The 22854-nt window shown below is 45.1% G+C and overlaps 1 protein-coding gene and 1 long non-coding RNA gene across 5 annotated transcripts in view; one reads left to right on the top strand and one right to left on the bottom strand.

Moving 5' to 3' along the window:
- The window catches only part of Mb21d2 (Mab-21 domain containing 2), a 97608-nt gene that overhangs the window by 57942 nt on the left and 16812 nt on the right, over nucleotides 1-22854 (top strand). The gene's annotated exons all lie outside the window — the stretch shown is intronic.
- On the bottom strand, nucleotides 18151-21088 carry LOC143444029 (uncharacterized). The gene is made up of 3 exons (XR_013113515.1): nucleotides 20997-21088; nucleotides 20234-20409; nucleotides 18151-18966 (listed from the first exon to the last, which is right to left on the bottom strand). It is a non-coding gene; the product is annotated as an uncharacterized LOC143444029 (long non-coding RNA).

The following is a 22854-nucleotide window of genomic DNA, read 5'->3' as shown; positions in this document are numbered from 1 at the left end:
CAGGGAGGTTGGTGCTTGTTTGGGAGAGCTGGGGCCACATGCCTCATTCATGTCTCTGCTTCTTCTTGGCCAAGCTCCACTTCAGAGACCTCCCCTGCTTCTAGAAGCTTCCTGTTGGACTCCGTTTCTGGTTTGGTGTGGCCAGCACCTGTGTGTTCCCCAGGGGCAACCTTAGTTGAGGTCACAGCCCAGTCCTCTCAGTGCTCAGGGACCTTCCTGTGTTCTCCACTGCGTGATCTCCTCCTGTGTTGGTTGTTTTTCTCACTTTACAGAAACAGCTTTAAGAGGAAGGATTTATTCTGGCCATGGTTTCAGGGCTTGTCAGGTCATCATAGCAGGGAAGGTGGGTGGTGGCAGATCAGGTCAGTCTGTGGCAGCAGGGGTATGAGGCCCAGATCCTTACTCCTTGACTCATCAGGGAGCAGAGACAAGGGAACAGAAATAGGGTCATACTGTTCTTATTAGAGACCTAGCCCTGGTGGCCTCGTCAGCTCAGTGCCATGCTCAGAATGTTTCACAACCTTCCAGAACAGCGTTGCCCAGCTTGGGACCAAGTGTTCAGATACATGAGCCTGTGAGGGACATTTTTTTCACTCAAACTATAAAAATGGCAGCCCCACTTCTAGATTGTCGCTCATATCTGCCGGGCATCATCGATCACAAACTCCCCTTTCTTCAACAGCCCTCACTTTCTTTGATAAAGGCCCCACCCCACCTCGAATGACTACCACTGTTCATACGTCATTCTATCATGTTAAAACAAAAACAAAACCCCTCCACTCCTGAGATTTCAGAGAGCCGGGGAGAGACTCGGGAGTGGCTTGGCTCTGAGTCCATGTCACGGTGCAAGTTACTAATGGGGCTGCAGTCAAGCTGTCCCCTGGCCTAGTCTTCTGAGGGCTTGGCTGGGAGGACAACGAGTTTGCCCTGTGCTCCTCAGTAGGCCCTAGATAACCTCACTTCCACCTCCTGTTCTCGGTGATGGGGTTGCAGAGCAGCTGGCTTATGCAAATAGACAGACAGACGACCAAGATGGAAGATACATGACATAATCTTGAAAGTGGAAACCATTTCTTCTAGCAGGTCACAGCGACCAGCCTCCATATTCATGGAAAGTAGCTCTAGTTTGTGGGTACTAGAAAGTGGGGGCCCTGGGGCCATGCTAGAGCTTGGCGGCAGCACCTGCCTTGGCATGTGTTCTGTTTTCCTCCTAGCTGGAGGTCAGCTGTGTCTCTTACCTGTTAAGTCTCCCTAGTCAGTGCTTGTTTTTTTTTCCATAACAATCTGTCAAGGTTCTAATTTTTTAAACAGATGGAGCCACTCAGGTCTAGAGCGGCTGTTTATCTAAGCCGTGCAGCCACTACATGGCGCAGTCAGAAAGGCATTCCTAGGTCTTTGTGTTTCAGAAACCTGTGGTTCTTTCAGGATAAAACCGATGTGCTGATTTTTATTTTCTAAAGTGCTTTCTACAATGTGTCTCTTGTCTGTCAGTTTTGTTGATAATTAAGAGGATCAACCTTGTGGCAGCCAATCATGACTAGATCTGGGCATGCAGCCTTCACATTTAATAATTCTAAGACAGGCGATGTTCTGAGATGTTCTAGCCACTCAAGGCTGTCTATTCAGGAGTTGCCTCTCCAAGGCCTCCGAGTGACTTGAGTGTTGTATTGGATATGGATGCTTGGGAGGTCCATGAGGAGAGCACGTACATCAGCAGCCTTTCCCACCTTCTGTGGTGATTCATCTGCCTCTTCCCCTTAGGAGAAGCGTTTTCTACTAAAACATTTGCAGATAAGCACAGGCTGTAGGCTTCTAGCTTGGTGGTATTGTTCTGTGTGGTGGTTTCCCTGCAGCCTGTACAACAGACAAGGGGAAAAAAATCAGGGTGAGATGAAAATGAATCTCGGCTCAATCCTGATTTTATTGTCACCAGAGCTGAGCCAGGAGTTAGAGTCTGACCCAGAGCATTCGACTTTAGCCACTGTTTAAGCACAGCACAATTTTGGGAAAGCAAAGTATGCAGATAACGATTAATTCCGTCCCAAGTGCACAAAAATTTAAGGAATGTTTACATTGAGATTCTTTACAGAGTACACCTAGCTTCTTTCACAAGAGTGGGTGCTGTGGACTCAGAGATAGTGCCCCAGATATAGGATCTAGAGAGCTTGACTGAGGTAAACATAAGACCTGTGAGTTATCAGGGTTGGCCTGGCCCTAAGATAACAGAGTTATCTTAGGCTTTGATAAAGTACACGTGACATCACTCATAAGAATGGCTTTTATGGTCTAAAGGCTCAAGGTTTTAAGGGAAAGGGTCTGGGACAAGAAAAACAGCAATTCTGGGAGATCTGGGCAGAGGCTGTGTCATCAGAGAGCAAGGGATCACCAGACTGTAAAGCTCTACCATTCCTGGCATTCCAGGAAGAGCTGCTTCACACCTCATTCCATCGAAGAAGCAAGAGGGGGTGGGGAGGTGGGGGGAGTGGGGGGTGGGGGGTGGGGGGTGGGGGGTGGGGGGGTGGGAGGTGTTTGTTAACTTTTCTGGTTTCTCTGGTGCTTCTCTGTGTGCATAAGGCCCTTTTGTCCTCTACAGTGCTCTAAAGTAATCTTCCCCAATAAATGGTTCCAGAGACAGAGCCTCAGTGTGAGGAAAAAGCCCTGGCCTCCCAGCCTAGCCTGACATTCTGTGGGCTGACTTCAAGAAAGGTGCTTTGATTTTTCTTTTTCATTTTGAACAAAGTTCTTCTGGCCCCGTATTTGTCTTTGAAAGTGTTGGATGAATCTGTGTTTCTAATTTCAGTCTTTCTCCCCTTTTCACTCTTTCAAAAGGGGAGCACTGCAGGTGGCCCTCCCAAACTCTGCACTGTGACCCTTCACCCTCCAGGCCTCCACTTTTATGTCTTCAGGGACTTATTCTTATACTTATTCTTGCAACGCTTCTTGTAGTTTCACAAAACTCATTGGCTCAAGATTTCATTAAAAAGATTCTTATCAAGGAAAAGAATGTTTTCTGTCTCTAGTTCTCTGCATGACTAGAGGTTTATGGAGCATGGTGGGTTTTTTTTCCTAAGCTCTTTGTGTGTGTGTGTGTGTGTGTGTGTGTGTGTGTGTGTGCACATTTTCATGCATGTATCTGTATATATACACACACGTATACCTGGAGAAACATAGTAGAAAGGAGATGCTGGGAAGTGGGTGAGATAAAGAATCATGAATGGGCTTTTTCAAATATTTTTCTGCTCCTGGGAGATGGCGGAGGCTTCCTATGTCGACAGTTTTACTTTGAGGCAGATTAGTTTTTCCAGTGACCTGAGGGTACTCTTTCCTTTTGCTAGAATTCTGTAACACTAGAATTTTTCACACACACACACACACACACACACACACACACACACACACACACACACACACACTTTTTGTGTGTGCCTGTAATTATATGAATAATGCTGGAATGTCTTTGTATAAATGTATCTGCATGCACAAAATATTTCTAGAAACTTCTGTAGTTGTTTTCAGGGCCTTCTCATTCACACTCTAAGGTTCAGTCCTCAGGAGGAGTTGTTCTTTGCCCTGTTTTGGGGTTGTTCAGGTCCATGTGAAAGTCCTATCTGGTTCCCATCACCAGAAATGCCAAAGGTATCTGTCTGCCCGAAAGGAAACAGAGTTTGGAAAGGAGAGATAAAGGAAGTTCCTTTCGTACAGTAGCGTGCTGTTTTGCATCCAGACAGAAGGCATACGAATCCGGAAGCATGTACATGGTAAAGGAATGGAGAGTCTCTTGGAGTTTCCAGTCTCGTCAGCTTCTGAGAGGTGTGCGATCAGAAGTGCATGCTACAGCAGTAGGCATGGTAGTCATCAGAATGGCAGATCAGTCAGCTTTGTCCAGCATTGTTGTGGGTCTTCCTGCACTGGCACTCAGAATCCTTGTCCCACCCCCACCCTACCACGAGGCACAGATCGTTTTCATCCTAAAAGGAGTAAAGTAGTTTAGGAGCTCAGAACATGAAAGAAGTCAGGGATTCAACCTCTTGTTTGCTCTCAGCACATGGATATGCTTTTGTTTCAGACAAACTGGTGTTTCAGCTTGACTTCATGAAAAGAGTATGATAATCAAATTTTCTGGTTCTTTTCTGCTCCTGCTGCTGCTTAGATTCCTCAAGACTGTTTGTGGGAGGGGTTGAGTGGGTAGACGTGTGTGTGTGTGTGTGTGTGTGTGTGTGTGTGTGTGGTGTCTGTGTGAGTGTGGTATGTGAGCATCTGGGTGTATGTGGTGTATATGTGTGTTCATCTGGGTGGAGTATGTGAGTATGCATATGTTTGTGTGGAGTGTGTGTGTGTATGTGGTGTGTGTGTGTGTGTGTGTGTGTGTGTGTGTGTGTTTGTATGTGTAGTGTGTGTGTGGTTACTCTGTGTCTGTGTGTGTTGGTGGTGTCTCTCTGTGTGTGGTATGTGAGCATCTGTGTGTGTGCTGTATGTGTGTGTTTGTCTGGGGAGAGGTGTGTAAGTATGCATGTGTGCGGAGTGTCTGTGTGTCTGTGTGTCGTGCATGTGTCTCTGTATGTATGGTCTTTGTGGGGTATGTGTGAATGCTGTGTGTATATTGCTGTTTTACTTTCCCCTTTGTATGTCACAGAAACACTGAACGTTATAGTATTATTCAACCTGTTATTAATTTAGATGGACCTAGTGGCTTGTTGGTAATGGACAGAGAATTGATGGTGACAATGTGCAACCTGAGAAAGTCAATTACAACAGGCCCTGGCTTTTCCGTTGTTGCTCTTGGATGCTTACCCTGTGGGAAGGCAGCTGCCATCCTGGGGACAGTGCACTCTTCCCCCATGGAACCGCATGTAGTGAAGAACTAAGACTTCAGCCAGCACCAACAGGGACTTTGCTCAAAGATTCATAAATGGATGTTTCTTCCAACAAGGCCTTCAGATGACAGGCGTCTCAGACAAAGATTCAACTACAATTTCATGAGAAAGTATAAATAAGAAATGCCTCAAGCTGGCAGGGTGGTGGCACATGCCTTTAATCACAGCACTCAGGAGGCAGAGGCAGTTGGATCTCTTAGGTTGAGGTCAGCCTGGCCTACAGACCAAGCTCCAGGACAGCCAAGGCTACACAGAGAATCCCTGTCTCAGGAAAACCAAAACAAGAAAAAAAAGAAAGAAAGAAAGAAAGAAAGAAAGAAAGAAAGAAAGAAAGAAAGAAAGAAAGAGAAAAGTGATATCATTTCTCCCTCCGTCTCTCTTTCTCCCCCTCCCAGACTGATCACCTAAAATTACAACATAGAGAAATTGAAGGATAAGAGAAGTTTATGGTTCACGGGTCACTAAGGTGGGGACTTTACCATGTAGTGGTAGGTGGCTGACATAAGAATGGCTGAATAGTACCGCAGGTTGCCTCCGTTTTCTGATTGCACTGGCAGTCCAAGGCTGTGGATCAATGACAGCATCTGGAATTTATGGATAACTGCTACCACTCAGATGCTTTCTCTCAACTCTGGAAAATGTGCAGTAGGCTTCCCAAACTAGATCATAACTTAGGGACCATTGGGTACAGGGAGAACCAAGTCACCTGACCCAGGAACGTAAGGTTCTCTCCCTTTTCCACAGTTCGGGTCTGATAATCATGTTCCCTTCCGGGTGTCGACTTTTTGTTCTCCCTTGGGAGCTCTCCTCGTGCCCTTTGTTGTTGGGGTGCTATGGGGTAATGAGGTGTTTTGTTCTTGCCTTTGAGTCCAACTTCCAAGACCTCATCCAAGGACTCGGCATTGAATATGACCAGGAGTCAAGAATAGAGACTCGCTGCAGTGCCAACATTTGAGCTGTTGCCTGTTATTATTCTTAAAGAACAGGCATGTTTATGTATGAGAGTCTCTCGGTGTATACAGACTCCAGAGGCTCCCTTGGGAGAGAAAAGTACCCAGAAGGGAGGAAGTAGCTATGGAGAATGCTCTCAGGAGGAAACTTGTTGACTCTCCAGAGTGAGGGAGCAGGGAGCCTTGTGGCTTTTTTGCTTAACAGATGCAAGCAGAGTTTTTGGTACGAACAAGGCCTATTTTAAATGTGCTTTTAATTCGTCAATAAAGTGCTATCATCCTAATTTAAAATAGGTTCTGTAAGCATTGTAACCATACTTAGTGTGGTCTTTGACATCATATCAGGGAGTCTGTTTCAACCATGTATGTCAATATGTTGTGTTATAAGATCTGCATTTGCTTAAAGAGAAATGGTTTAGGTGACTAAGGGCTTTTACATCCCTTATGGTGATATATCATATCTCCGTGTCACCGTTTTTTGGGTGCTAAGTGACGATGTCACCTGGTGTGCTGGCTAGTTTGTGTCAACTTGACACAAGCTAGTTCATCGGACAGGAAGGAGCTTCAATTAAGAAAATATCTCCATAAGATGGGGCTATAGGCAGACTGATAGAGCATTTTCTTAGTTAGGGATTGATGTGGGAAGGTCCAGCTCTTTGTGGGTGGTGCCATCTCTGGGCTGGTGGTCCTGGGTTCTATAAGAAAGCAGGCTGAGCAAGCCAGGATTTGCAAGACAGTGAGAAATTCTCCTCCATAGCCTTAGCATCAGCTTCTGCCCCAAGGTTTCTGCCCTACTCCAGTTCTTTTCCTGACTTTTTTCAATGATGGTCTATGATCTGGAAGCAAAAGTCAAGTAAACCCTTTCCTCCCCAAGTTGCTTAGGTCCTGGTGTTTCATCACAGCAGTAATAAACCCAAGACATCTTGGAAACCTTACATGACAGCTTTGGAGTGAGGGCCATTAGAGAGAGGAGAGACCTGGGCAAGGTGAGTGGGTCACGTTCTCGTCTAAGTAGGCGAGTCTTCTTCAGAATTGTATTTATTTGCTAAGCTGTCATAATAAAACAGGGGCAGAGTGGAGTAAGTGACACAGATTTATTTCCTCCTACTTCTCGAGGCTAGAAGTATTAGATCAAGGCATTGGTGATGCTGACTTCTCTGGAGGCCTGTCCCCAGCTTACTGACAGCCTCTTTTACACAGTGTCTTCCTCCGTCTTTCCTTTGTGCGTACCCAGTGTTTTGTTGTGCTTGATTTTTCTGCTATAGGGACACTGGTCAGATTGGACTAGGGTCACCCATTTGGGTTCACAGTTCCTTCAGTCATGTCCTCAAGTCTTTATCTTCAAATACAGCTGCATGAACGTACTGTGTGAGTTGAGGTTTCAAAAGGAGTTTTGGGGTGACACTACCTCACCCTAAGCATCCCCTCAGGTGTTAGAGGGTCTTAAGTCTCTATGATGGTAGTAAAACAGAGTGACCTCTAAAGAGACTGGATCCTTTTCTCATTTTTTGCCATTCTAGAAATAAATTCCGAGACGCTTTCCGTGGAATACACGGTGTTAAAGTTAGAAATGCCAACAGTGATAAAGGCCCCTTTGAATGACACCCTGATTTACTGTTAAAGAAGCTGAGAGCCAGGGAGTGACTTAACCAGGTTTATAATTAGGTCTTTTGGGTTACAACCCAGTTCTACCCACTCTAAGACAGATGAGAACAGTAACCAGCCTCTCTGACCTCACCGTTGCCTTAGCCACATCTCAGAGGTGCTCCACCACAAGGGTGGTGTGATATTCTTTTCAAGCTTGAAGGAGGGAGCCTAAGATGTATACCTCAAGGGGAATGTGCTGAGAACATTGTATAATCAAAGCTTTTTCTCCAAAGGAAGACGGTTTTTTTAAAAAAATTCTTTCTTCTTTCTGAGCTCCTAAAGGAGGACGAATTTCTCACCATGAGTTGAGGATCAAGGCTGCTGAGTCTGTAGGAGGATGGTTCAGCGAGAGCCGGCAGTTAAAGGATCCATTTAAGGTTTTAATTTGGAATTAAGGTAGGAAATGGTGCCCTGTCTTAACACACAGCCACCATGCTTTGTAGCATTACGTCAGACTGTCGACGTTTAATTTTGGAGTCTGTGCAGTGACAGGGAAAGCTGAGGTGTGAGTGGCTTCTCCCTAAGTGGAGTTAAAGTTTGCAGATGTGTGTTTTAAAGAAACCTTTTGAAAAACCACACAGTCAGATACAAGTAATGGTCTAAAAACCCATACCTGCACTAGGAAACGGCTGTGCACAAGACCGAGCGAGGGTTTCTACTCAGCACTCAGCCCTGGGGAGAGGCCCCGTAACATCCCAGACTCCCTCTCCTGACGCAAGCTGAACACCTCTCAGGAAGTCATTAAGAGAGAATGGAATTCCAGACGTTTCCTAGTCTGAAGCCTAAGTTGGACTCTCTTCTCTGGCTACAGGTTGTTTATAAAGTAACTTGTCTGAACACATAAACAGAGAGGTTAGACTCTGCGCTGGCTACAGGTTGTTTATAAAGTAAGTTATCCTAATGCATAAACAGAGATGTCTTTTAACATACAAGAACACTTTGCTGGGCGTATTGTATCTGTTAATCGGGAGATGCAATATTTGTACTGTAGATACACTGTATTTCAACAGATGATTTATTCAGTGAAAATTGAGATAGGCGTCCTGCATAGGCCAGGAAGAATGAACAGTCATGAAGGTAATGGTTTCTACTCTCAGGGAGTTTGTATCCTAGTAAGAAAAAAAAAGTAGATTTTAATATAATAATTTCAGTTTTGAATGCACACTGCTTTGAATAAGTTCTCCAAAGGAAGGAATATGATTCTCCAAGATAATGGAAACAGGGGAAAAAGAAAGCCTGTTCCAGGCATGAGGGAAGGATGAGGAATCAGTGAAGTTCGCTGGGGAGGGCTGGAGAGAATGTGCCAGAAGATCTGGACTAGAATGGACTGAGCAGCCTGTGCAAAGAGCTTATGTAATGGATAGGAGACGAAAGACTGGGTTTTTATGTCCTGTTTGTGTTTTTGGTGTAACTGGGACAAATCATTCTTTTGGGCTCAGGACCCTTATTTATGTTATGACCGAATTTGAGTCAGAATCTGAGTGTTCTCAGATCCCTTATTCATATAAAGGCAGTTCTGCAACCATGAAGTGAATTACCTGGGGCCATTGACCTCCAGTAGTCAGGTCCAGCAGTAGAGAAAAAGAAACATGGTAGACCCCTGGCTCTATGCTCTGGGAATGTAAAGGAAGAGGGAATTAAGCAACCTTCACAGGAGCAGAGAAGACTGGGGGCTTTATCCAAGAAAGCTTTCTACCAGAAGGTGAAGAAGTACAGTTAGCCAAAGCATCCCATGAGAAAGTTGTGTAGTGTCTAGAACGATTCACCAAAACATCAATGGCGTCGGGCAATACTCTAAAGAAGCAGTTCTCAACCTGTGGGTCGCGACCCCATTGGGTACAGCGGGGGGGTTGGGGGGGAACACGTATTTACATTACAATTCATAACACTGGCAAAACTACAGTTATGAAGTAGCAGCAAAAATAATTTTATGGTCGGGGGTCATCTCAACATGAGGGACTGTAGCTGTATTAAATGGCTGCAAAATTAGGAAGGTTGAAAACCACAACTCTAAAGAGCCATGTTTTTTGGAAATCTCCAGATCCCAGCAGTGTGTCTCTGTGTGCTGCATACATAAGGGAGTGCAATTGTGTTTCTCTTCACAGCCTCCCAGTGTAGCTGGGACAGCATCCCAGTATAGGGAGGAAATGTCTAATAACCATAATCTATTGATTTCAGTACGTCTCTCCCCTCAATTTTTTACATCTCTCACATTAGTGTGATCATAGAATTTATGACGTATTTTTAAATTATTATTATTTATTTTGGTTCTTAATTTGATTTACAGCCTGTCAGTAAATGCCCTTTCTACAGCAGGGGTCATTTAATAAGAGATTTAGAAGTTCAGGTCAAGGACAAATTTCAAGGAAACGGAAGGCTCCTGAGTGAGGTGTTTAAAAGTCGGGGCAATTTTAGTGTTGTTTATTTGAAAAACATACCTCAGAGCTTTCTTGACAAAAAGGGGCCTTTGAAGAGCCGTACTGACGTCATTTATTGTTTCTTTGCTTGCTTACTTTTGCATGTATTGATTAATTTTGTGCAGAGCTTGATTCTAGCCCAAGCTGGTCATGAACTTGAAGTGATCCCCCTGCTTTACACTTCTAAGTGCTGAAATTACAGGTGTGTGCTGCCACACCTGGTTTAAAGATACTTTCTGTGTATCCTTGTGTGTCTTTTCCTGGGGAGATGTCAGTAAATGCCCGCTTACCCCACCCCCCCCAAAGGACACAGTTCACCTTGGTGGGCAGTGTAGTCTTTAATACCATCCCTGCATGGTATTTATAGTCAATGTGGAATGATACAATCTGTCATCACACTACTGAGACTTTCACTTGTTGGCCAACTGTCCTTGGAGAGACACATTTTCTTGTGTTAAGGACAGCGAAGCCATTCACTTAGTTGAAGGTGCTTGGAGGGGTGAACTTTAACCAAGGAGTTCAGGATGTGGGTTTCCATGACAATCTGACAAAAAGAACAAATGTCACAAAATGAACAAATGTAAGCGTGGTCATTATGTTGCTCAAATCAGGGTTCCAAAATTTATATGCTCGGCAGACATCTGTGGGGCTCTGGTTGATACAGATCGCCACGCCTTCCCCAGAATTAATATGTCAAAGTCTCTGTGGTCCCTGTGGGTACTTAGCAATTGCACCAAGTGGTTTCTTGTGCCGAAACAAGTTAAAGGAACACAAAGACTGTAGATGCTTTTTTCTTTGCCTGTGTTTCCTCTCAGCTGGGCTTTGTTTGCAGCCTTTTTCAAGTATGAATGGCGATTGGAGCCTGAGGCAGTATAGCATTCCAAGGGCAAGTCGGAGCCCAACAGAGCCAGTTTAATTAGCTGGCCTGGATAGCCAGAACACCAATCACTTCCTCACCAGTGCAGCCTGCCTGGGGATGCTGCCTGCCTCTCCTTCCAGGTCCCTTCTCACCTGTAATTGTGTTTCTCTTCACAGCATCCCAGTGTAGCGGGGACAGCATCCCAGGGTAGGGAGGAAATGTCTAATAACCATAATCTATTGATTTCAGTACGTCTCTCCCCTCAATTTTTTTTACATCTCTCACATTAGTGTGATCATAGAATTTATGATATATTTTTAAATTATTATTATTTATTTTTTTTACAACTCTTGAGAAATGGTGAATCTTATTATTCAGTAAGAGACCAAGGTTTGGTTAGCTGGGGTTGCTCCATTTACAGTCTAGAATGCTGAGGTGGTGTCATTACTGGGGGACATCTCTATGTGCCAGGGAACTGATTTTCAGATGAGCGCCCTGCCTTTCTTTATACTAGTTATTGATAGCTAAGTAAATAGTTCCCCCCAAGCACAGTGGGTTATAAGTGAGTATTACCTCACATAGAGCCTTTTAGGACCAAGTGTTATGAGCAGGCTTAGCTGTGTGGTTCTGATTTGGCATTGCCTGGAAGGCTGAGGTTTATGGTTAGCTGGTATTGCTGTCACCCAGATACCTGACTGGTGCCGAAGGACCCATAGTGCCAACATAAACATCTTCACAGCATAGCAACTGGCTTTCTCTAAAGATTTCAGGGATCAAGGCAAGGAAAAAAGTCGCAGTGCTGTTAATGCCTTAGCGTCAGAAGTCTCCCGCCAGCTCCTCTGTACACGCATTTGACACACACACTAGCCTTGGCTCACGGGGAGGCATTGCACATTGTGTGCATGTCTGAAGGTGGAGGGCCACTGGGTCTGGCTCTGTTTCCCTTCTGCTGTAGGGTCTTTCCAGCGTAGATTTGTCTTCGTCATCGTGGCCGTTTCATCCCCTTACGCCATTTCTTAAAACGACAATTCTACGAGATTACTGCCCCATTCTACCGTTTCTGAAATTTTAATGAGTCCACAGATAGCCAGTGTCTGTGGCTAAGGCACAGGCCCTGATTCTGTAGGTCTTGGCTCAGTCAGTCATGAATGTACCTGAGACTTGGTGTTCTCACTGGCTCCTGGTTTTATATGTGATGTCCTGAGTGTCAAAGCAAGTAGAGCCAACAAGCCTCCAGCAGCGTGGTCTCCCATGCTCCTCTATTGCTTTGGAAGACAAACAGGTCTTCGAGAAGGAAGTAGAGAAACAGCCACTTCCTCCAGGAGGTTAGTTGAGATGGAGGTATGCAGAGGAGCAGAGTCCATAGTGTGAGGGAGGCAGCATGCTGCAGCTGTGAGCTTCTTCACAATGAAGGTCAAGTTTCAGGCAGCAACAGATGGGTGCTCCAAATGGAAAGGGAATTAGCTAGCAGGGGCGGAGGGGACTTGGGAAGGGATGAGATGGAACTCAGAGCAGCGCTTAAAACGAGATGTGCTAATGCCTTATCCAGACCACAGAAACCTGCTGGTGGATTCTCAGCCCTCTCTTCTCACTTTGCTGCCCTCTTCCTCATAGACAGACAGACAGACAGACAGACAGACACACACACACACACACACACACACACACAGAGCCACACAAACATGCACTCACACAAGCATGCTGGCTTACTCACTCACACACTTTTGAAACCTTAGCAATCAGACAAGCTCTGGGCTCAGAAAGTGTTTCTCCAAATAAAGTTACAGCTGAAATGGTCCCACGAGAGCTGCATGCTTTAAATCTGCTTAGACAGAAGCTGAAATGCTGGGCCTGGGAACCTGCTCTTCTTCTCGCCTCTGGTAGACCGTCTCTCCCGTGTGCTTAACACATCTCTTAAGAGGAACATATTGAGTGCCACAGAATGGAGCAGTGTCTGTTTCGTATCTGTACCACTCTGTTCATCTGTAAGCACAAACTTCCAGCCCTGTGTAATAAAACACGGAAGTTGAAAGTGCACAGTATGTGTGCTGAGAGTGAACTCTGGACCTGTGAAGCAAACCAAAAACATGGCAGGGTTCTTCATGCGGTGCAGGGGGAGTCCTGTTTTAACATCTAGTTATTTGGAGGGACAAACCAAAGCTGGAAAGGCTCTCAGCATGAAATCCAGCATCTGCTTTGCATGTGTCCTTGGTGCTGTGAAGGTGGGTGTTGATCTGCACTGCCTAGGGTCTCCTCTGTAAAAGATTCAGTTGATAGATGGGACAGTTACTTGCAGTGACACAACAGTCATTTGGTGAGGTACTCTGCTGAATATTAGCCAGTGAGTACATACGTGCCTGGCAGGAGTGCAAAATACTATATAACCACTTTGAAACATAATGTGACACTCTGTTAAAAAAATAAATTAATACACCACACGCTGAATTACCACACCAATTACACTCCCCAAGTATTTACCAGAGAAAGATGGAATGTATATCTACCTAAAAGCCCGCACATGAACATTTACAACAGCTTTATTCAAAATGGCAAGACACCAGAAAGTGGTGAACAGGTAATTGTGTTCCCTGCATACAATGGGCCACTGCCCAGCCGTACAATGAAGTAGCTTTGAGTCAACCAGGCAGATGAAACTGAAAAGCGCCATGCGAAATGGAAGAGGGCAGCCACACAAGATTACCCGCTGTTATATTTAGGTTTTATTCAGTAAATCCCAAAGTTATCCCCACAAATGAGACAGGAGATTGCCCAGATCTGAAGAAGGACGTTGACTACAAAAGACAGTAAGAGAAGTTTGAGGTACAATAGAAATTCTCCATTTCCCTCCCTCCCTCCTGTGAGGAAATGATTCAACTTAGCGTCCTTGTGATCAGGAACCCAGACTTGCCCAGGAGTGACCTGGAGCCTTGGCCTCTCCATGGCTCATTCTAGGTGTGAGTCAAGTGATCACCCGCTCTTCTCTGCCTGTGTTCGACTCCAGCACCCATCAGGATGTTAACCTGCCAGTGGCTGCAGGTATCCTCATTAGAAAATGAATTTGTGTGTCTACATGCTATTTTGCCTTTATGTATGTACAGGGGGAGGAAAAGAGGGGAGAGCAAAGTGGAATCATTCATGTTTTCAGAAGAGTGCCTTGTAAGGCGGCTGCCAGTCGGGGGAAAAAACTAAGGCTTCACACTGGCTTCTCGTGATGCAGGGCACCCGAGATTCAGCGTGACGTTTTTAGTTCCTGAGTCTTTCACTGCCGACTCTACGTCTTTGATGAACATTCTAGGAGCTATGCTGATTCCTCCCCTCTGTTCTCTGGGGTTTTAAGGACAGTGAGGATAGACTGTTGGTGTCACTATACTGGGCTCTCTGTCACATATTTTATGTTTGGCTTTTTTTTTTTTTTTTTTTTAAAGCAACCTGGAGGTTCTAAGCCCTGGGACATTAGCTGGCAGCAGTCATGGCCAGAGTCATTGTAGTACCTGTAGATATTGTTAGTGAATGCTTACGGGTGTGAATCAAACCTCAGTACGTTTATGGTTGACTCTTAAGAGAAGCAAGACCCTTCCTTTACAGCTGTGATAATGTTCTAAGTAAATCTTCCTCTCTCCCTTGAGGAAATTCCCCCAGTGACACAGTTGTGTGTCAGATTTGCACAGCAACAGCTAGCTTTGATGCAAAGACGCTTAGCAAAGTGTCAACCCTCAAACATACCTAAGACAATAGAACCGGTTCCTCTTTCGCATTGTGTTCTCATGCGCTCTGTGCGCCTCGGCCAGGATTGGCTTTCTAACCTTCGCCTTCCATTAGTCAGCGGTTAGTTAGACTCAGGGTTCCAACATGTCCTATCTGGCTCCTCGAACCATTGCAAGTCATATTTATTTGTACTTAAGAAGCATAATCTGAGCTAGAAAGCAAGCATGCTATTTTCAAGTCTGCAGAGGAGATATGTGTTAAATCTCAGTGTGGGCAAGAAAGCACGTGCTGTGTTAGGTGATAAAGATTTCCCTACTGACCAAAGCAGAGTTGCTATCTTCTTCAATAGTTTTTGAGCCTGCTAATTAAAGAAACTGGAGCCAAGGCTACTGGTCGTAGTGGGAGCTGATGAGGACAGGATCCCAACACCATTCCGGAGCTGCTTCCTCCAGCCCCCGGCACACTCTCTTTGTGTGGGTTATTTAATAAATTCATTTCACAACCCATAGAGCACAGTAGGAAACAATGCAATTACTGAACCATAGGAACACAGCTGCCAACATCTTGTTGATTCAGAATTGTCCAAACACTTCCATGTGGGGGCGGGACGGATGCAATTTGCTGGTTCAACAGTTGACATTGATAAATTGGAGTTTCCTTTCCTCTGCCTTCTGTTGGAGGTACTAATGAACATTGAAAGGCTAGAGAAACAGAGAGGGAAGGGAGACTCTTGCCTCATCTGCATACTAAGTAATTGGACCCGGGAAATGCGACACCAGTAGGTACTGAGTGGACATATTTGAAGCCACTAATAAAAGCCAAATAAAATTAGACTTGTGAAATATTAATTCTGCTTGCATGTTGAGTGGTCTGGAGTCTTTATCCTCAGGAGAAAGTATGGCTTTTTCCTAATATTCTTTCATATGTTTTGTGAATTTTTTTTTTTATGTTAAATGAGGCACTGTGCCAGGATTCCTTGGCTTCTGGAAAATGATCTTTAAGGTCTCTTCCAAGTTGTGTCTCCTCTCCCCCCCACCCCCCTTCCATGGCATAAGAATTTGCCCGAGACAATCTGCACGCCCTCACAGGCGTCTGTTTTGTACAACATTCAGCCCCTCATTCGTTCAACAAGTGCGTGATGTGCCAGAAATAAAAGAGGTGACCATCTGGACGCATCCCCCGGGTCCCTTTCGAGAGCTGCCGTTCTAGCGGAGAGATGGGCAGGTAGAGGGGCACAAGGCAGGATGGAACCGAGAGGAGAAAGCTGCTTACTGACCTAGGCCACCAGCCGCCGCTGCTGGCAGCTTCCAGCATTTTCAGGTAGATTCCTGAAATAGATCCGTAGATGCTGAGCGAGCATGGGAAGGGTCCTCGGGACTGTGCTGTGTGCCTTGCCGGCTCTCTGCGCTCTTTTTGGTATGGGAAAGATTGAGAGTGCACCCGAAACCATGGATGATTGCTGGGATGAGAACCTACACGGAGAAAGAAAGGAGGATTATACAGAGGCTGGAGGGAACAGGGTTGATGCAGATCTGACATGCAAGGATTAAAATGTTTAAATGGAAGACCTTAATCATGTACTTTCGTATTTCCCTTCTTGCACAGAGGCCACAAACGAACTTCAGCACACCTTTATGGAGTCGCCTATTTTAGTCAAAACATTACATCTGAAAACTATGTAACAGGTTTTCTGTTCTCCTCATCCACAGATGTGAGATTCTGTTTCTCTCTGAACTAATTGGGGCTGGGGTGGAGCTCAGTGAGAGAGAGCAGGGCTCTGCCTCGGGAAGCCTCTTTGCACACGGCACTGTTGCCTCTGTTAGCAGCCAGCTCCTAATCTGTGCCTCAGGTGTACATAAGGTCTTCTTACCTACCAGCCTCCTTTAGTCATTTGGCTCTTTTTTTTTTTTTTTTTTTTTTTTTTTAAATCTGGCAAATCAGATGTTCTCGAAGGCTCAAGTGTGAAGATTCACGTTGCTTTAAAGGATGAAGTCTTCTGGAGTAAAGTCCCTCCTTGATCTGAGTTTATTCTCACATCCAAACACTCTTTCTGTAAATCCGGATATAGCCTGACAAGAGATTTCTTCTCCTCTCTCTCTCTCTTTTTTTTTCTCACAAAGGTAAATCCCCGCTGAACATGAACAGAGACGTGTTAGGGTAAGCTTGTCTTCATAGGAAAAGGTCATTCAGCTGCCAATGGGATATATTTAGGGGGAAAGAAACAGGGCTTATTTTTAGGGCTTATAATTTTGCTTTAATTTTTTTCACATGTCAGTTTAATTCACAAATAAATGCCACGTGTGTTTTTTAAAAATATTTACTTGATATGTGTATGTACGTATGTATATATGTTTGCACAAATGCGTACATGTGGTAGGGTGATGGTGTACATGTGGAGGCAGAAAGATAACACAGGCATCTATTCTCTCCTATCATGTGGATTCATGGGATCAAACTTGGGTCATTAGACTTGGCAGCAAGCACCTCTAACCCCTGACTCATCCCATTCAGCCTACCACTTCTCCTTTAATAAAACAAAGGAGTATGGGCAGTAGACTTTGATTTACTTATTTTATGTATATGAGTACACTGTCACGGTCTTTAGACGCACCAAAAGAGAGCATCAGATCTCATTTCAGATGGTTGTGAGCCACCATGTGGTTGCTGGGAATTGAACTCAGAACCTATGGAAGAGCAGCCAGTGCTCTTAACCTCTGAGCCATCTCCCCAGGCCCTGGGCATTGGACTTTTAAAATTGACCATTTGCATCATGACTGGGTCTCAGAGTCCAAGCCATCCTGAATACTCCTTTCCGTCTGTGCAGCCCTGGGGCAGAGTTGACTTGGAAGAGTGATTTTGAGCATGCTGCGAGAAGAAGCCTTTAGTAACTTGGTGTTGGCTGGCTGGTTTTGGGGATTATGTAGCATTTATTTACTCAATGTTTGTTTATCTTATTTTCTTTTACTTTGCTTGAGGCAGGTCTTCAAGTCTCAGGTCCACCTCCCTCTGACTTCTGAGTGCTGGGATTAAAAGTGTGTGACACCTGCTTGGCTCTGTGTGTGTTATTTTTTTTTTTTTTTGTTTTTGTTTGTTTTATGAGAAGGTGGTCATGTTGCCCAGGCTAGCCTTGAATTCGGCCCAGTAGTCATCGTGCTTCATCTTTGTAAATAGTTGGGATTATAGGACGGAGCTGCCATGCCTGCCTTATGGTTTGAAAGTAAGCCAGCTTCATCTCAGCTTAAAACTGCTCTAAAGAGGATGTCAAAGTAATCTTGACTTTATTTTAAAAGCGTTTTGTTCAAGCCATTTGGAAATTTTAGGATATTCAGTTTTGAAATTCAGATATGAAATTTGACTTTAGTTTTATAATGTATCCGGCAGGATTAGATATGACTTCTGCCCCACTCTTCCACCCCATCACACCTGCTGGGCAGAGGCTTGTGGAAAGCAGAAGTCAGCTGGGTACTGTTATCAGTATTATGACCAGATTACCATGGGAAGACTTAGAATTTTGACACATACAGTCTGTCAGCTGAGCACGCTATCAGTTGACTCAGCACAGGAGCCCTGACTGAAGAATTGAGAGGACTGTGATCTACTCCTGGCTCAGGCACTGTCTTGCTTAGGGTTTTACTGCTGTAAAGAGACACCATGACCAAGGCAACTTTGATAAAGGACAACATTTAATTTGGGCTGGCTTAAAGTTTCAGAGGTTCAGTCCATTATCATGGCAGAAAGCATGGCACCACCAGGCAGACGTGGTGGTGGAGGAGCCAAGAGTTCTACATCTTGTTTGGAAGGCAACCAGGGGAGACTGTCTCCCATAGGAGCCTGCAGAAGGGTCTCTTTCACACTGGGTGGAGCTTAAGCATATTATTTCAAAGCCTACCCCCACCGTGATGCATTTCCTCCAACAAGGCCACACCTAATAGTACTACTATCTGGGTCAAGCATATTCAAACCACCACATTCCACTCCCTGGCCCCCAGAAGCTTTTTCAAACATATGAGTCTATGGAGGCCATATCTCTCTATAGCATTATACAAAATACTTAATCCAACTTCAAAAGCCCCCATGGTCTATCACAGTCTCAACAATGTTTAAAAGTCCAAAGTTCAAAGTCTCTCCTGAGATTCATGCAATCTCTGAACTGCAATTCCCTGTAAATTAAAAATCGAAAAAACCAGATCATGTACTTCCAACACTTATGGTCTGTGTGACCTTCAGTCTGCTTCGTGGTCTTTAGTGTTCTCATCTGTAGGACAGAACCATCCGACAAGACGCTCTGGGCGAGAATGGTAGCATTGAACTCCTCCCTTTAGAGTTTGCCATAAGCCATATGGGGCTCCCATAGCCACCAGAGAAGCCCTGCCTCTGCAGGGGTAGGCTGTTCTTCATTGCGTTTTTGTATCTCTCCTTTCCTTAGCCTTTATTGTCTCCATCACTGTGAGAGCGCCTTCGACACACTGGATTCCACTGTCCACAGTCCCGATCCCTCGCCTCGGCTGGTTAGTCTATTTAGGATAACATTTACAATCAGATCATACTCCCATGTAAAATCATTGCCTGTGGTGCCTAGACTCACAGCTGCCACTGTTTGGCAAATGACTTAATAATACCCTATTACCCTGGTATGGGGGATTAAAAGCTACATGTGAGGGAGGGAGAGGAAGGGGAGAGAAACAAAACCATCCAGGCATCCGGCGCCTCCTGCCTGCCTCTCCTGTCCTCTCCTCTCTTAGCTGATGTCCTGCCTGGATACCAGTTAACCTCGATACTCAGCTCTTAGTCCATACACCTCTCCCACAAGGGTGGGTGCTGTCTGCTGTGTGACACTCCAATTGACCGCATTTGGGGAATTAAATTGTAATTAGCATTTTCAATTCCAAGAGATAACTCTCACTTTCTTAATTGTGAAGTTGGTAAAATTTAAGACAAGGGGGACAAAACCAGAAAATTAAGCTTAAAAAATATTTCTTTCTGTAGGTTTAACCCTTTTTGCTTGTCAGTGGGTTCCCGATCCTTTCATCTTGGGACCCCTGACATGTAGAAGCTTGGGCAGCTCTGTTGCCTCCTGGGGCAGCCGTGGGTTTATGGGGATGGCAGTGAGGAATGGAGAGGCGGGGAGTTCACACCACTGGCCCAAGCCACATGCTTGTGAGCCAGTGTTTGCTTTGGAGTTAGACACTTGCGTTCTAACACAAAATCCCCCAGAGTGTCTAGCTTGGGTGACCATTTAGCCTCCTGTGCCCCATTTCTTCACATTAGCTGGGATGCCATGAAGACAATGGCAGTATAAAAAATACTTTGGGCCCTAAGTCAGCAAGAGTTCAGGAATGGATGGACAGTGATGGTAATCTCTGGAGGCAGCAGCAGCATGCAGAGAGATAGATGTGCCGCTGTTATTTTGGGTATGCATGCTGTGGATTTTGGGGTGAACTGCAGATGGTGTTGGGACATGGCCCCCTCCTCTTGATATGTACAAATCAAGGCAAAGGAACTGCGTAGAGATGGGTTTGCTTTGCAGGGCAGCCTGGGCCAGGATGCTGGAAGGATGCTGTTAGAAGACTCTGCACACTTTCATCTGCAGCCACGCATCATCTGTCTGAGGCGATAATCGATTCTTTCACTGCCCTGAGATGGCTATACATCCAGTGCCCATTATTTTCTTTCTAACCACTTTATAGTAACCTTAAATGTATCCTCTCCCTGCAACACGGGTCATCCTCTGTGTCTCTGGATTTTGAACTTTGAACGCCTTTCGGAGAGGGCTGAACTTACCGTTCACATTGTCAGGAGTCACGGGGCCATTAGGCCAGCTCTGTTTCATCCTGCATACATTAGACGGCAGCATTCAGATGGCTTGGCTTTCCGTTCTACAATGTGTTCGTTGGCACGTACATTTTAGAGAAATAATCTGTCTGAAGAGTCGGCACTTGAGTCTGCAGCTTTGACTTCTACAAATACATTGCTGATAGTTATGTTATTCATTAAATGAAAATTCAACAAAATTGGTCTTAGGAAAGAAGTGAGTGTGTGGCCGGGGCCTGAACTTGCTTCCCACTTGAACTTTGGTAGGACTCTTACGTTGGTTTTTTTTTTCTAACCGATGTTCTTGTGTAGTGGACTTTTAAATTATTGAAAGGTCATTGTGCTGGGGATATGCCTAGCATGTGTGGGACATCAGGTTCAAGCTCCACCATAACAAAAACAATGAATTAATGTATTTATTTTAATATACTGACACACTGGGTAGGCTGTAATATACTCTCATGTATGCAAAGCTGCCGTGTATTTATCATGAGGTGGTGACATTTAAGCCATTGAGTCTATATCTCTCAGTTAAATTGTATCTCCTGAACGTCGCCCGCTATGTCCCAGACACAAAGAGCCAGCTTTTTCATATCATCTATCTGGTCATTAGCCAATCTCTTTCTAAATCGTCTCTGTGACTCCGGTGTTGAGTCCCGGGAGTGGCTTCTTGGGTACCCCAACCCCATCTGTGCCACGCCCACACTTCTTCCTCAGTCCTTTCGTTTCTTACCCTTTCCAACCTTTTCCTGGAGTCTCCACCACAGCCCCTTTTACCCAGGAAGAGTGAGCCGGCAACACTTGGCCTTCATCAACAACTTCCCGGCCTTGTTTACCCACACTGTCCTTATTTGGTATTTTATGTTTTGGCTCTAGGCGTGGAAGTGTGGACTTTGCATCGAGCAGGCCAGTTCTCTCAGTGTGAGCGTTATCCCTTTACTCTCTTTCACTTTTGTTTTGAGACAGACTTACACTAAAATGCCCGGGCAGGCCTTGAACTAGCAATCTTCTTGCCAGCCTCCTGACCTGTGCCAACCAGCCTGACCAAATTATTATGTTTTTGAGATTTTATTTTCGAACATGTGTATATGTGTACATGTTTTGCATAGATCTGTGCACCTGTGCGCAGGTGCCTGTGTGGCTCAGAAGAGGGTATCAGATCCTCTGGAGTTGGGTTTATAGGTGGTTATGAGCTGCTGGTGTGGATACTGGGAACTGAACTTGGTTCCCTCTGAAGAGCAGTACTTGCTTTGACAGCTAAAACCATCCTCCAGCCCCAGAGTTGTGTGTGTGTGTGTGTGTGTGTGTGTGTGTGTGTGTGATTTTTAACCACAGCATCTCCCTCCGTTTCTTATTAACACATTTTTTATTCATAGACTATGGAAAGTCTGAGAACATGACGACCATTTAGTAATAGTCCAGTAATGTGCTGTTAAAGAAGCAGAGGCCTGTGTAGGGGAGGTGATCACCAGTCCTAGCAGGCCTGGCCCGGCCCCGGGTGTCCTGCTGTGGACCCAGGGCTTGTCTGTAGATCACTGGCTTAAGGAGGCCTGCATCCCCACTGCTGTGCTCCCAGGGGTGGATGTCAGGCCCTGCCAGGCTCTTTACCTGCCTTGAAAGGTCTAGATGTGGGTAGGAGTTTTAGCAAAGGAGAAAGCTGACTGAAAGAAAACTTTTTAGAAAGCTCGGAAATGATCAGAGAGAGCTGAGGAACTGAGGCCCCTGTGGAGCTCTGCACAGGGTAGATCTTTTTGTAAGCACTGATTTCGTTTTCTGCTGAATGCCAGCCTCAGGCAGAATTGGGCAATAGGTATCTTGGTATGGTGCAGTGATTTGCAAACTGATTTCTCTGAAAATAAAGCACCCACCCTTCTACCCCCACCCTCCAAGAAAAGACAGACAGGAAGAAAGGAAGACAGACAGACATAAAGACAGACAGACAGACAGACAGACAGACAGGAACCATCTGATTTCAAATGCAAACTTAAGAGGATGCCTGTGATAGAGGCAGTGAGGAGTGGGTGAGGTGCTCAGAATCTCTCCTTGTGCTTCATCTTCTGCATCCACTCTCACTTAGCTGGGCTCCAGAGAGGCCTGATTCTGGGCACTGTTTGGAAACCATCCTGCAGTGTCATAGATTCAGAACTCTGTATGTAGGTAAACTCCATAAGCACTAAGGTTTTTTTTTTTTTTTTTTTTTTTTTTTTTTTTTGGTTTTTCGAGACAGGGTTTCTCTATGTAGCTCTGGCTGTCCTGGAACTCACTCTGTAGACCAGGCTAGCCTCGAACTCAGAAATCCGCCTACCTCTGCCTCCCAAGGGCTGGGATTAAAGGCGTGAGCCACCACCACCCAGCTGTTTTTTTTTTTTTTTTTTTTGATTTATTTATTTTATATATGTGAGTACACTGTCACTGTCTTCAGACACACCAGAAAAGGGCATCAGATCCCTCTTACAAATGGTTGTGAGCCACCATGTAGTTTCTGGGAATTGAAGTAAGGACCTCTGAAAGAGCAGTTTGTGTTCTTAACTGCTGAGCCATCTCTCCAGCCTGACTTTCTTAAAGCTGGTGTCAAACATGAGACTTTGGTA

Source organism: Arvicanthis niloticus, chromosome 12 (assembly GCF_011762505.2).
Source record: "Arvicanthis niloticus isolate mArvNil1 chromosome 12, mArvNil1.pat.X, whole genome shotgun sequence".
Taxonomy (NCBI): Eukaryota; Metazoa; Chordata; class Mammalia; order Rodentia; family Muridae; genus Arvicanthis; species Arvicanthis niloticus.
The sequence above is the reverse complement of the archived record's forward strand: the minus strand, read 5'-3'. Positions and strand labels throughout refer to the sequence as shown.